The sequence below is a fragment of the Theropithecus gelada genome, chromosome 4 (genome assembly GCF_003255815.1).
Source record: "Theropithecus gelada isolate Dixy chromosome 4, Tgel_1.0, whole genome shotgun sequence".
Taxonomy (NCBI): Eukaryota; Metazoa; Chordata; class Mammalia; order Primates; family Cercopithecidae; genus Theropithecus; species Theropithecus gelada.
The window spans coordinates 88,993,513-89,009,665 of record NC_037671.1 but is presented as its reverse complement, the minus strand read 5'-3'; the positions used below and the strand labels follow the sequence as shown (position 1 = coordinate 89,009,665).

Genomic DNA, 16,153 nt, shown 5'->3' with positions numbered 1-16,153 from the left:
CCTGGAGAAAGAAACTGCTCTTTTGGGGGATGCATCACTCAGCAGTAACGTTTGCCCTCTCCAGAATCAGTGATCTCAATAAAATTGTGAAGGATTGGAACATCTTTTTGAAAATAATATCAGGGGACCCTTGATACCTGCGGATTTTATTTGGTGCTGATTAAGGGTCAGTATGTCCCTGTGATGCATGTGGCCCCCTCTTTGCCACTTTGTCAGTCACTGACCAGGCCAGTTCACCTCTCTACACTTCATTGTCTGCATCTACAAAAAGTGAACAATAATTCATGCGTGTTTCTATTTCAAATGGATGTTTTCAGAACAAATTTTTAAATACATATACGAAGAGCAATCAAAATATCCAATCAGTCCCCTTTCCAGTAGAACTTCATTTAACTCTCCAAGAGCTTTTGTATATTACCAAGAAATAGGATTCAGACTTCCCTAAGTTGACAGAAAAGCACGAAATCTGTTTCTAACAGATGTTCCCCATGATCCTCCAAACGTAAACATGTTTTCAAGACGATGGTGAGACAACCTGTTTACACAAGGAAGTACTTTAAAAAGCAAACAAAAAAGCATCACCCAGAGCAGTCATTGTGATCAAAGTGCCGTCAATTATTAGGGTGTAAAGGGAACTGATGACTCAACTTAGCACCACCGCGGTCTCCAGATTTCAGTTTCGTAACAGAGTTTCTTTTCAGGAATATTCTTCATATACACACAAATCCGATTTTCTTTCTAAAATGTTTCTCGATTTTTGTCAAACCGAAATACCAGGATCTCTTCAAAAGATGACTCCGATAACCAGATGATGCTGAGATGAGCATCACACAGACACACTTCCCCATGGAGAGCAAGGTTGCTACTCGCTGGGATCTTGGTGCCTGGGAGGAGGGACAGGGTCTTCCACACAGCAGCTCCTGGCTCTCTCTGCTCTTACACCTCCCCAATTAGTCAGATGCAGCATAGAAACTCTCAGACTGTGTGGTAGTAGAAAATAACTTTCTAAATCAATCAAAGTGTGATATTTTGATCCTTTCACATGCCTGGGTATTCTGGGCAAATGCATGCTCAAATCAGTGACTCATGGATCAAGATGCAAAGTAGGTCTCTGAATGCTGGCTAGAAATCAGTTTTTAAACCTGAAGCAAAATATAGTCTGGTAAAATATATATATATATAGTGTGTATTGTGTCAAATTTAGCAGTTTTTGTGAAAATAACTACCACTGCCCCTCAAAGTATTGTATATTGGGAGTTGGCCCTGAGTTAGAAAGAAGAAGTAGGTTAGCAGAAGTGTCTACATAAAAGCCCATAAGAAGTCTTAACTGATTATTATTATTTGAAATGGAGTTTTGCTCTTGTTGCCCAGGCTGGAGTGCAATGAAATGATCTCGGCTCACTGCAGCCTCCGCCTCCTGGGTTCATGTGCTTCTCCTGCCTCATCCTCCCGAGTAGCTGGGATTACAGGCACACACCATCATGCCCAGCTAATTGTTTGTATTTTTAGTAGAGATGGGGTTTCACCATGTTGGCCAGGCTGGTCTTGAACTCCTGACCTCAGGTGATTCGATGGCCTCAGCCTCCCAAAGTGCTGGGATTACAGGCGTAAGCCACCATGCCCCGCCCAGGAAGGCACTTTTTGAAAGTTTCATTCAAAACTCCTTTAGAGTGTGGTTTCCCATTAAAACAAACCCTTTAGATTCCCTTCGAGAATGGTGAGGCCAGACCCTGTGGCATCTTCACTGAATGATACCCCTTTAAACAGACTTTAGGGATAGGCTGGAAACCTGACCTCTTTTTATAATACCACTTCTATGGAAAATAGATTCATGTCTCACCATGTATCCTGGAGTCCCAGGAACTTTTCAGATCATTATATGGGCTGTCAGTGGCAGTAGGAATGCCACCAAGACTATAACCCAAAAGCAGGATCATTACCCAATGCCACAAGAAGGGGACAAAAAAATAGTATGAGCTCTTTATATTTATAGTAAAGTTTAAGTCATGGGTTTATGTGCCAGGATCTTCCTGTGATTCAAAATACTTAAAAATACTTGACTGCAATTCATTAAAAGAAAAAATAAACTACACACAATAAAAGCCTATTAGAATGAATAATAAACAAGATCATCAATTTTGCAGGATGAAAGTTCAGTCTACAAAAATCAATTTCTGTACACTAGCAAGAAAAATGAAATTACAAAAACAATTCCATTTACAAAGCGTCAAAAATAATTAAATGTTCAGGAATAAATTTAAGAAATAGAAGTGCAAGACTTGAACATTGAAAACTACAGAATGCTATAGAAAGAAATTAAGGAAACATAAATAAATGGAAAGACATCCAATGTTCATAGATCAGAAGACTTGTTAAGATGGCAAAACTATCCAAACCTATATAGTCAACATAATCCCTATCAAAGTTGCAGCATTTTTGCAGAAATTGACAGGCTGATTTTAAAATTCATATGGAAATGCAAGGAACCCAGAATAGCTAAAACAATCTTGCAAAAGAGGAACAAAATTGAAGGACTCACACTTCCTTTTTTCAAAACATCCTATGAGACAGTGTAGTCTTCAATACAGTACATGTATACTCTAAGTTTTCAACAGGGGTTCCATAACAATTTGATGAGGAAAGAATAGTCTTTTCATCATATAGTGCCAGGACAACTGGATATTTACACACACAAGAATGAACTTGCACTTAATACCTTACACCGTATACAAAAATTAACTCAAAATGGATCAGAAAAATAAATATAAGCAAAAAGTCTAAAACTCTTAGAAGAAAATATAGGGATACATTTTTGTGACCTTGCATTAGGCAGTGGATTCTTAGATATAATACCACAAGTACAAAAGACGAAAGAAAAATTAGATAAATGGGACTTCATAAAATTATAAACTTCATGCTTAAAGGAAACCATTAAGAAAGTGAAAAGATGGTCCACAGATGGGAGAAAATACTTACAAATCATGTATCTGACAAAGGATTTGTATCCAGAGTATATAAAGAATTCTTACAGCTCAGTGCTCAAAAGATAACCCAGACAAGTAATGGACAATTAAAATATGCATTTCTCAGAAAAAGATATACAAATGGCCAATAAGTGAATGAAAAGATGTTCAGCATCATTAGTCATTAGGGAAGTGCAATCAAAATTATGAGTTACCACTTTACCCCCACTAGGGTGGTTAAAGTCTAAAAGACAGTGATAAGTGTTGGTGAGGATGTGGAGAAATTGGAACCCTTATACATTGCTGGTGGAATTGTCCTGCTACAGTCATTTTGGAAAACAGTTTAGCAGTTCCTCAAAATGTTAAATACAGAGTTACCATTTGTCCCAATGTATTAGTTAGGGTTCTTCAGAGAATACAACCAGTAGAGGGGGTGTGTGTGTGTGTGTATGTGTGTGTGTGTGTGTAGAGAGAGAGGAAGGGGACAGATTTATTTTAAATAATTGGCTTACATGATTGAGGAGACTGGCAAGTTCAAAGTTTGCAAGGTAGGCCAGCAGGCTGTAGAGCCAGAGAAGAGTTGATGTTGCAGTTTGAGTTCAAAGGGAGTCTGCTGTCAGTATTCCTTCTTCTCGGGAGAGGTCAGTCTTTTTTCTTAAGGTCTTCAACTGATTGGATGAGGCCCACCTCATGGAGAGTAATCTGCTTTATTCAAAGACTACTGATGTAAATGTTAATCTTATCTAAAAAACACCTTTGTAACAACATCCAAACATGTTTGACTACATGTCTTGGTATGGTGGCCTAGTCAAATTAACACATAAAATTAACCATCCCTCCCAGCGATTTCACTTCCAGGTATATATCCAAGTAAATTGAAAACGTGTCCAAATATGTCTAACCGTACAAAAATGTTCTTGGCAGCATTATTGATAATAGCTAAAATGTGGAAACAGTCCAAGTATCCATCAGCTGATAAATGGATATACAGAATGTGGTATATGAATACAATTGATTATTATGCAGCCATAAAAAGGAATGAAGTATTGACATTTGCTACATCAAGGGTGAACCCTGAAAATATGGTAAAGTGAAAGAAGCCAGACACAAAAGGCCTCATAATATATGATTCCATTTATACAAAATGTGTAGAATAGCAAAATCCATAGAAACAGAAAGTAGATTGGTGGTTGCCAAGGGTTGAAGGGGAAAGGAAATGAAGAGTAACTGCTATGGGTATAAGGTTTCTTTTTTGGATGATGGAAATGTTCTGATATTAGGTAGTGGTGATGGTCGCACAGCTCTGTGAATATACTAAAAAACATTGAATTGTATACTTTAAAGGTATGAATTGTATGATATGCTAATTATATCTCAATAAACCTGTTAAAAAATGCCTAAGGCTCGAAACATAAGTGGTCCTGGCCACCTAATAGAAAGCAGCAGGAGTTGCTTGTAAAATATAAAATGTATGCTGAATCCCATATGTGAAGAGTTAGAAGGGAATGAAATGATCATCACCATTTACTAGATACCTTCTGTGTTTCAGAAGCTATGAACATATCAGCTCTCTTAGTCTTCCTTAAGAAACAAAAACAAAACATAGCCAGTTTTAAGGACACACACCTGTAGTCCCAGCCACTTAGGAGGCTGAGGCTGGAGGATCACTTGAGCCCAGGAGTTCGAAGATGCAGTGAGCTATGATCACGCCACTGTACTCCAGCCTGGGTGACAGAGCAAGACCCTGTCTAAAAAAAAATAAAAGTATAAGTTGGCTTTATCTTCCTTATTTGTTCGCATCAGGAAATTGAGCCTTTGTTCAAATTGCTTGGCCAAAGTCAGCTACTATGTTGGGATTAGACCTGGGTCTCTCTGACTTTAGGCTTTTTCCTAACTCACTGCCCCACACTGCTCCTGGAGGAGAAACCCTGTCCCGAAGTGAACAGAGAGTTTCAGGACCTGCTACTTAGAGAGGTGGGCAAAGTCTTCCCAAGAACAAAGGTATGAAGGCTGAAGTATGCTTTTGGAGAAAAAACAAAGGACTTAAATGCAAACGGGAAGCTGTTGCTTTTATGATAAAAAAAAAAAAGTTTAATTTTTAAAACAAAAGTGCCACAAGGACCAACAAGGAAAGTGACGGGAAGACAGAAGGGACCACAGGATCCAAGATGGCAAATTGCAAAGCAAAACCTAACACTGGGATAGAGCAAGCATGTCATGGACCAGTAAGAGAAATGAATGTTCCCAGAGTAGCCGCTGAATTGGGGAGAGGCCCAGCTGTGTTGACAGTCAGTTGGACCAGAAGCCACGTAGCGATGTTCCTGAAGCTGAAACAAGTCGTTTCTCATCCAGAGACAAAAGTGGCACCAGAAGAAGTTACCCTGGATGCTCCATGGATAAGGATCCAGTGCAGGGGCTTGTGGACAAAGTAAAGTCTTAGAGTTCTTTTACAGGAGATTTTAACCTGAGGTTTATGGATTCTTAGGGGACCTACATCGTCTTCAAAGAGTCCTGAACTCTTGCTGTCATGTGGAAATGTTTTGTGTCTGTGCCTCTTCTGGAAAGAGAGTCTTCAGGTTTTTAAAGAATCTATGTCAGGAGGAAGATATTTAAAAGTTATTTAAATGTTTCTCTTAAAGCGCTAGGCTAATTTTCTGGCTGTGTGATAGATTGTGTTAAATGGTCTGGCACTCCTAATTTTTGGAATAAAAATGAATTCTTAGTGAATGATCTCACCGCCTGCAGTGCTGTCTGATTCTGTCCTGGCATTTGATAGAACTTGTTAGGGGATTAGGTAAGACAGGATGTTGGTACATTTGAGGTCATTAAACCAAGAAGGGAAGGGGGAGCGAAGAAATCCTGCTAAATATATTGTGGAGCTGAACTAAATGCTGAATAGCTAAGGGACATTCTTTGTGCTCTGTGCCAAGACTTTAAAACCCTGTTTAGAAACAGACTAGAATGATGGAGACAGCTCCATCTAGATGCAGTGCATTGGTAAATGCCTGTCTTTCTAAGAAATACTATTTTACTTGTCCTTTTATGGAGGAGGCGTGGAAGGCTGTGATGTACTGGGTTGTATAACATTTTTGTAAGCGGATACAACTAGTATAGAACCTAGAGAAACAATAAAAGCCGACTTTTCACGTGGTGTCTCACAGTTCCCGTTTCATGACTAGGAAAATAATGAATATGTCACAGAGAACCTAATTCGTATGAAAGGTTTTTGTCAGCTGAAATGCATGCCCAAAAGTTTATCTTCTACCTGTCTTTTCTTTCTACTTCTTTTTTGTTTCCTTCACTCTCATTTTGGATGTATAGTTTTAGAAAATACTCACTTTAAAAATGATTGGATGGATACTGGTGAAGGTTGTACAACAAAACAAATGTACTTGGTGCCACTGAACTATATACTTAAAACTGATTAAAGTGGTAAATTTTACGTTTTGGATATTTTACTATAATTTTCTAAAAGTATATCGGCTAATACAGAAGGAAAACCCACTTACCCTTTGAGGCAAGAATTCCAAGTATCTTTATGTGGTAAATGCCAAGCCTTTCCCACACGTGATGTGAATATGTAAGTCGTAGGGCAAAGTGTATATGGGATGGAAGTGCTTATTTAAGCATTGCATGGTCCTCACTCTGCCACTCACTGGGTCTGGGACCTGGGACCCTGTATTCTGAAGCAGATGTTAAGCCCTCAACAAATGCTGCCTTCTTCCTCCTCAGCCCATTACTCACACACTGGTTCAACAGTATAGTGAGACAGTGGGACTCAGTGATCTCCAAGGTCCCTTTCAGCTCTGCTGGTCCATAGTTTAAATTCACTATTAAAAAAAAAGAAATCTGCAGAACACTGTGAAAATTCTCATGGACAGATGTAGTCCACGGGCTTCCCATGTGGACACACAGCAGCTTCTGTTGCTTCTGACTTTCTCTCTCCTCTGCTCCACATTGTTTCTCTTCCCCAGCCTGCCAAGAGTCATCCATGAGCTTAGACATGGAAAGAGAGGGCAGACAACAGAAAGAAGTGAGGTGGCTCAGGACAGGCGGCTGGGAAAGAGCCTGGCACTGGCTGTTGGACTGGGTTAGGGATGCAGCAAGCCTGGAGTCGGCCCTGACAGTGCCACATGGTTATGGTTATGGTGGAACCCAAGGCCATGGCCCCAGATTCTCTGAAGGGTGTGTGACCACAGGAGGAGTAAGCATGATTGATTTTTATACAAGGTGAATGGTGGAATGTAGAGATTCGATCCAGGGACAGAAACTGAGCTCATCATGTGAGGAAGAGCCACTGTTGGGGAAGAAGAGGCTATGTCAGGAAGTGCAGCAGGAGAGGAGGGCCGAGGGCAGATGTATGCTCAGTCTCCAGGCAGGGTTTGAGCTGGGAGCGGATGAACTCTGGCCTAGGACTCCAGGGCCAGCAACAGCAGGCAGATCCCCAGGGCAGTGTGTCTCCTCTGGTCCCTCTGTGTGTACCTGTCACTGCACTGTGCAAACACTTGGTCTTCATTCATGTATTGGTGTATCCATTCATTCAAGTTTGTGCCAGCCACTTTTCCAAGTGTCAGGTATCAGTGGAGAGCAAGTGAAGCTAGTTTCCTGCCACTGTGGGTCTTACGTGGACCGAGAGAGAAGATAGATAATTATACAGTAAATAAACATGTGGATTTTGATTATCCCTTGATGGAAACAAGCAGGACAATGCCTATCTGTTTGGGAGAGGGCAGAGCGCATTAAGGACAGTGTCTCTGCCGGTGACATATTTGAACTAGACCTAGTGAAGGAGAAGTAACCAGCATGGCTAAGGGTTGTGGGAGGGAATTCTAGGCAGAGAGAGAAGCAGGTGGCAAGACCAGGCAGGGGCTTTACATAGTCAAGGGACAGAAACGACACTGAAGTGTAACAAGTAAGAAATTATGCTTTATGAACTATAACCATTTTAGCACTAATAAGCTAATCAACTCTTTATACAAATAGTTACATTGTTGTGGTAGCTGCAGGCTTGTCAGTTTACTTCCGTGTGTTACTGGTAGCACATGGGAAAGTGGTCATGTTTCCTTAGCAGGAGAAGGATGTAGTCTCCCCACATTATGGAGGAAGGCAGTGTTGTACAGGGAAGGAGGTAGCCTTGACAGGGCGGCTTGGATTCAGATTGCATGTTGTCCCATCTCCAGCAGTGTGACCTTAAGCAAAGCACTTTGCCTCTCTGAACCAGGGTTCTCTCATGAACCAGATAGGCTAATAATACCTGTAAAATTTCTAGCACAGTTCCAAGCAAATAGGTATTTTCAGATGATGATGGTGGTGGTGGAGATGATGATGATGATGATGGTGATGATGTACCAATACAGTCTAGTACTCCAATTTTTATGTATAAAATCTGCAGAAATCTAAGAATTATTTCAAATTATGTACTTTCAACACATTTCTTTCACACTTTTTCTTTTTTCTGGCTTGTTAGTGGCAAGTACTTCTGCTTGCACCATCCTTTTATGGTGTAAGTGAAAATCTGATAACCTCTTTGCTGTATTTGGGAACTTAAACACCTTGAATGTCAAATAAGTGAATTTTCTAGCTTTGGTTCTTCAACTAGAGTCCCAGAACCTGAAATGTTGAAGTGGAAACTTTCAGAGCTGTTTAATCTCAATTAATTTTCTCCATCCTGTCTGAAATAACTGCATCTCCCTCCCCACTTCTTTCTCTGTTGCAGCAAAAAGCACATTTTCTTTCATCACCTTTCCATGCCAGTAGAATAAAATACAAAAGCCACAAGATCTATGGTTCAAAGGGGTTCTGCCTTATACAGGTGTCTGTTTAAATTCTGTTTGAAAGATAAGAGTTTAAAAAAAAAAACTTCATCTCTGAATTTCCAGAAAATTAACATCAATTGACCTCTTTCTTTTTGAACCCCTTCAGCCATAAAATGGCGCGTGACTACTCCATTTAGTGTTTCTGAATATAAATAAGGATTTCAGGGCCACTCTCTAGATGTTTGTTACCAAAACTGTCATCAGATTTTGAGTAATATTTTTATATAGCCTGGAACCAGCTGAACATTTGAGATTTGACCTTTTTAAAAAGGAGATAATGGTCTCTAAATGCAATTTGGATTTTTAGAACTAAGTTTTGAAGTGTCATTTTGTTTTCTGACCATTGTATTAAATTGTCTTTCTACTCAATCCAGAGGGAAAAAAAGTAAGTTTTTGTGTGTGTGTTTGTGTGTGTGTTTGTGTGTGTGTGTGTGTGTGTGTGTATAGATGTGGAAGAATCACTTATTAGCACTAAAAATCAAAAGTCTGACTTAGGGCAGGGGAACCGGAAGTGGCGTTGTGAAGCTCAAAAGATTGGCTGACTGGTGTCATTCTCATTGACATGCTGAACATGATCCCATTGGGATGCTGAGCAAAATCAGGTTGTTTTATTTGGTAAGTTTTTCACCTCAAGTGATAATCTTAATACAGTGGAGGGAACTGGCTTAAAAATTCTGTATCCCAACATGCAGTGTCCTGTCCTTGAAGGTTAGGCAAACCTGGATTCAGGTTCAAACAAGAGTGTAAACCAGTTCCGAATATCGTGTTTTATGTTTTTTGTATCACTCCAGATTCCAATTAAGGTAGGAAGAGGTGATTAGGATAGGAGAGAATTGACAACAGGAGGACATTGAGAGCAACATTGGAAATCAGATCATTAAACCACTTTTGTGTTTCTTAGAAATTATTTTGTTGGTATTAGATTTGTAATGTAAATAAAAATACTTTCACCTGTAGTTTCCTAGGGACAGGCAAATGGGGTTTTCCTCATGAAATCCCATTAAAGCCACTAAGAAAATCCTAGCTAAGAGTTGAGTTGGGATAAAGAATTCAGTCAGCCTTACTTATACAAAAAGTACCTTCTAGAAAACCTGATCATTTCACAGCTAATCAGAATGAACGTTCCCTTGCCCACCGTTTGCAGCTGGAGACCCACTTGTACTTTTGTATGGCTGTTGCTGTAATTGAATACCATTGACTTTTCTTAGCTTAAGAATGCGGTTCCTCTGACTTTTCTTTTTAAGTTTAAGATTATGCAAGAGGTAATTACCTACAGATAATTTCCCATATCTGGGATATGTTACTTTACTTGTAAGCGAATGAATAATAACCATTCAGATACCTCTTTTTAAACTTTCCCCCAACTTCTTTAACAGTAAATACGAAGAAATGAAAAAGCAGTGCTTTCATGCTTAGTGTAGCATTACCATATCTCATCACCCACCTTTTCCTAAGAGCAGTCTGGTGAGCCACTTCAAGATTTTGTGAGGTCTTTGGAAATCAATCTAGCGGCAAAATGCCACAAGGCAGGAAGTGTCCATGGTACTCTTATTCACCATGGTTTTGAGACACCTAAACATTGCCCAGCACATAGGAGAAGGGCAGTGAATCCCTGCTGAAGGACTATATTGGGTATTGTCTTGTGGGTTTCTGGGGTTTGAAATAGATCCAAGAAAACTAATATGTGAAGCCACCTAGGGCTGCACTATCCAATCAGGTAACCACTAATGATATGTGGCTATTTAAATTCAGTTGATTTAAATGGATTGAAGTTAAAAATTCAGTTCCTCATTCTCACTAGGTACTTTTCAAGTGCTCAGTATCCTCATGTGGCTGCCATATTGGACAGCAGAGATATTGAATATTTCCATCATTACAGAAAGTTGTGTTAGACAATGCTAGCAGAATAGCAGTAGTAGAGGCCTAAATTAGTGTCTTTTTAAAGTAAAATTCCCATGTGACCCTAATGTGCACTCATAATGCCAAAAAGAGCCCCTCTTACACATCTCCCCTCCACACTGTAGGAACTTAGCCAAGCAAGGTGGTTGGCCCTCCGTGGTGGCCGTCTCTTTGAGACTGATAGACAAACAACAGTAAAACTGTTAGCAAGACTGACAGCTGGTATATACTTATTTGGCTATACCAGTTGTTAATGTTATAAAATACTTGTACCAGTTAATAAAGACCTGCTAGCTTAAGTTTCTTTGGTATTTCCTTCCAATGCCCAAGAGGCCCTGGCCATTCCTTTAGGATTTCACCAACCTCCCCTCAGTCCAGCAAAAATGAGTTAGTTAATGTCTAGCTCATCTCTGGGAGTTGGGGGCTGCTCAAGGACTCTGTGCCAGCACTGCAGGCCTCAGACTGATAGATGCTACCTTTAACCTCATGGTTCCTTGGCCTCCAGGAGGGATTACTTCCTAAGGCACTCCCATCACTACCATGGCCATGTCCTACATCACAGATCCATTGGCTTCCAGAAGACCTTGAAGTCATTTCATCCAACCTCCTCATTTTACTGAAGAAATCAAGATCCAGAGAGTCAGACAGCTAGTTTATAGCCAATTTAGAAATAAAACAGATCTTCTAACTTAGCACTTTTTTTTGTTACATCTTCTTGTGTTCTTTTCCTGAACTATGAAATGGCGATTAATATCTTTATGCCTCACAGAGTTGTTTAGTTAAAAAAAAAGATACCTAATATTTTATGTATGTCTTATAATCTGCAAAAAAAAAAAAAAAAAAAAAAAAACACTCTGTATGCATTCTCATGTGATCCCCACAAGAACCTGCGAGAGATAGTAGGCTCCGAGGCAGTGAGTGGGGTGCCCAGCATAACAAAGCTACTGTGAGTGGGAAAGTCTGTATCTCTGTGGCTTGGAAAACTATAAACTCTTTTGTAAATGTAAGCTAATATACCATGTGGCAATACTTGCTTTTAGCTTGCGGTGTTTTGCAGTTCAGGATTTAGTGACATTGAAAGTAATAACTTTGTTCAAGTGCAAATGATGCAATGTGTGTATATATATATACATATGTATTTTTTTACTTTGACAGTGTGCCAATTGCACAGACTTTGGTTCAGCATTGAAACAGAAGTGGGTTGCTTTGAATATATTTTTAAAATGAGAGAATCCAAATTTGTAATTAGCTTTACAATGATAGTTGTACAGTTTGAGTATCAAGGAGCATCCGGTAATCGTTTGTGTTATTAATGGTGGTTTGTTTTTTGTATTTCCCCTGAAGCAGTTAGGCCCTTTGGAAAAAGCAAAATATACTCTTTGAGGGGTTATTTCTTCTATTCCCATTTTATTTTTCACACCCTGTAGCTCTGGTCTGCTTAAAAACGTAGTCATATACCTGAATGTGGCAAAGAAAAATCATTTATTAGCTATTCTACCTGCTTTGACACCTAATTATCAGGAAAATGATGCTTACATTATGAAGTAAAGCCACAGTGAAGGAAATGGTCCACTTCTCTTTGGTCTTTTGATCATTTTGATAGAAACAGTCCTTATTTTTACATAAGATTGTTGGGAATGATCAATTTAACTCACTCCCAAAATAAGATTGAAATTTTTGCACCCCCTCTCCTCAAACCATAACCATCTTATAGTATTAGTGGGTGCAGAAATTGAGTTTATACATCAGTTAAAGAGTGAGGTTATTTCATTTAATATAACAAACCACTTCAATTTGCTTTTATTAGCATATGAAAATTGTGGCATTCTCTACACCAATTATCCTGTAAGGTTAAATATACATAAAGGGGAAAGAGAAAGAAAGATTATTAGGAAAAGCTATAAATCTAAAATAACCTGGTGCTGTAAGACCTGCTTTAGCATTCCTAATTCGTAGCCACATTTGGGAAGAATGTGTTTGTATGTTTCTTTTTTCAAGTGTGTATTTTATCTGTGTCTTCATGTATTTCTCCATGTATAACCTGTTTTGTGTTATATAACACTCTCACCTCATCCTTCTCTATTGTGCTCAAAGAGCTGTAGCCTTCCCCATGTCAATATAGGACTTTCAAAGGGCTTACTATTGTCTAGAATTTTCTTAGACTTTCTCTGCTTCGTTTAGATGCTATAGATGGTACTGACCAAAAAGTGGAAAGATCAAGCTTGTGATTTATAGCTAGACTTGGAGTCAACATAGTAATGAGACACTAGGCTTGAATAGATCTTTGAAATTCTGAAGCTCAAATTCCTACAAACTTATTGGGGCATAAGGAGGACCAATGAGTGAGCACATACTTTCAAACTTGCCAGCCACCAGTTTTGATACCAATGCACTTGGCGTTAAATGAGATAATGCATACAAGGACCTGGCATTGGAGTGGACACACTGTAATCATGCGTAAGGGTTAGCCATTATTATTAGCTATTCTGATTTGATTTTGTCTTCGCATCTTTTTCTGCTTTCTGATGCCATGCTGAGGAACAGCAGAATGTCCAAGAAATAGGAAAACACCAGAAGGAAGGGAAATACAAGGCCTCACTACTCTAGAAGCTGAATTATCAACCCACAAATAAGCAGTTGTTTTTCTTCTCATGATGTTATGTGAATTATTTCTGAATTCTCTCACATGCTTTTCCATGTGAAGACTCGATGGACAAGTCACAGCTCCCCCACTGTCCACGTCTAACTCAGTCTGGCTTAATGAGGGTCATTTGATGGTAAAGTTAAATTAACTCCATTTCTCTCTTGTTACGTGAAAAACAGCAAGCTGTTCACTATCTTCTGTGTTAGGAAAACATAAATAAAATCTCTTACATTTGGTCATGATTGATTAGAATTTTGTTAAGTTGCGTGAGAAGCAAGTGTATTTTTCTCTGTCTATGATAAGGTTCGTAATTAACCAGGCATTTATGCTGCTGGAAAAAATATAAATTGGTGCAACCTTTCTAGAAAATGAAGACTCTCAATGTTTATGCCCTTTCATGCAATAATTCCTTTTCTAGGAACCTGCGTAAGAAAATGTTCAGAAGTTTAGACAATCGGATATTCAGAAACGTCCCCTAAAGTGTTATTTACAATAACAAAGAAAAAAAAATCTGCAATTCCAAAAATGAGGGAAATAAATACATAAGATATATTTCTATGGGATATAATACACATGAACTTTAAAAAACATGTTTTTGAATAATTTTAATAACTTGGGGAAATACTCATATTGATATAACTCACATTTTATTTCAGAATTGAATGAAAAAGTAGAAACAATACTCTGAGTATGTGCATGTATCTGAAAAGAATACTGGTCCACAATCCCTTATCTCTAATTCCAAATCCAAAAGTTTTCAGAAATCAAAAGGGGTTGTGTTTTGTTTTATTTTTAGTAACTTCTTTGGTAGGAAAACCTGGCCTGAGCTAATGTGAGGCTCTGTTTTACCCCCACTTAATAAGAATATGCATCTATTTTTGTGAAGAAATATTTAATGTTTAATATTATAGGGTGCTGCTCCATACTCTCACAAGATAATAATGTAATAAATGGTAGCTGCACTGTAATACTCTCTAAAATCCAAAAAATTCTGAATTCTGAAACATATCTGGCCCCAAGAGTTTCGGTAAAGGAGTTTTGGACTCATACAACAAAACATCATTAGTGATTTATCGGTGTCAAGGTTACCATTGATCTTTATTTTTTTTCTTTATTTTTCTGTATGTTTCAAATGTTCTACAATAAGTTCTACGAAACACATTTGAGGCATCAGGGAATCATCTCATTTCAGTCAGAATTCTTAAATTAATCATTTGCTTCCTGAATATCTTGTATTTACAATGGCCACATGTGTCTTTTAAACCAAGATGTTCTGATTTGCTGATAGAAAACGTGAGATGAAATAGAGATGATAACTTACTGGACACGGAGCTATCTCCTAGGCTGCATTTGGATTCAGGAGAGCCCCTCGTGAGGGCTGCTCGCCTAAAGGAGATACCTCAAGGAATAGGGCTTCTACCAGACAGAGCCCAGGCATTTATACCACGGGCTGTGGTGTCATATTCTGTTCATGAGGATTGGTCAAGAGGCCCACAGCCAGAGGCGCAGACAGTTGTGTGAGATCATAACAAGCAGAATGGAGTATGGCGAGATAGCAGGAGGGAGGGGGAAACATTCACATGCATACTTTCATCTGCTAATGAACAACTTTTCCTACCCAATTAGGTGGACACTCACTGACCTGTCAAAAGGTTGCCCCACAAAACTTTGGGGTCCATGTCTGAATGGATTGCCGGAGCCTTCTCATCTCTCCCTTCGCCCAGTTCCCTGCATCCTAAGACTCGAAGCCAGCACAGGACCTGGAAAAATTACATGTAAGTTTTGACCAGGTTTATATTCCTTAACTAAACAATAATAAATATTTTCTTAGGTGATAGTAACAAACAGCCCAAGCACACATGAATTCCTTTTTTTTTTTTTTTTTTTTTTTTTTTTTTAAAACAAAGGAACTGGAGAGTTATCATTGAGCAAAGGAGCAAAGGTTGGAATCTGTATATTGGTGGTTCCTTAACTCAGTGGCTCTTAAATTTCAGCTTGAACCAGAATCACCTGGAGGGCTTGTTGAAGTACAGCTTGCTGGGCCTCATGCCCAGATTTCTGATTCAGTAGCTCTGGTACAGGCTAGGAATTTGCTTTTCTAACAAGTTTCCAAGTGAGGCTGATGCAGCTGGTCCAGGGACCCCAATTTGAGAATCACTGTTTTAACTCATGTGCTTGAAAGGATAAAAAAGATAGAAAACTGTATATACTTGAGTGATAAATAGCATTAAATTAAGAAATTTAATGCTTTGCTTAATACACTGTGTCTCAGAAAAGAGTTTTAAGGTTCACTTAGCACCTTCACATTTGGAAGTCCAGCCCAGCAGATGCCATTATTCTGTGCCAGCTTTACCCCAGAGTTGCTAGTACCAGCCATTCTTTGTCCCTAGTTTTCAACAAGTGTGACTAATAGTACTGTTATTAGGCTAAAACAACAGCTACAGTCCTTTTGCAGGTGTGCTCATCATGCTTTTAGACATACTCAAAAATCTTTTTTCCCCTGAGTTGGGAAATACGTTGTTCCCTTTCAGAGTGAGTCATCATAGCATTATCCCTCCCCTCACACACTTAAATGTGATTTGATTTACAAAACACATGTGGGACAGAAAGACAAACATCACATGTTCTCACTCATGGGATCTAAAAATCAAATTTGAACTCCTGGACATAGAGGGTAGAAGGATAGCTACCGTAAGCCAGGAAGGGTAGTGGGGGTTGGGGGCAGGGCGTGGAGGCAGGATGGTTAATAGGTACAAAAAAAAAAAAAAGAAAGAATGAATATGACCTACTATTTGACAGTATAGTAGAGTGACTATAGTCAATAATAACTC

The 16,153-nt window shown here is 39.0% G+C and overlaps 1 protein-coding gene across 2 annotated transcripts in view; it reads left to right on the top strand.

Moving 5' to 3' along the window:
• Positions 1-16,153, top strand: part of BACH2 (BTB domain and CNC homolog 2) — a 374,467-nt gene that overhangs the window by 193,822 nt on the left and 164,492 nt on the right. For both annotated transcript variants that reach the window (XM_025384074.1, XM_025384073.1), the window contains one exon: positions 14,949-15,097. The gene's annotated coding sequence lies outside the window, so the exon portion shown is untranslated. The remainder of the gene's footprint in view (positions 1-14,948; positions 15,098-16,153) is intronic.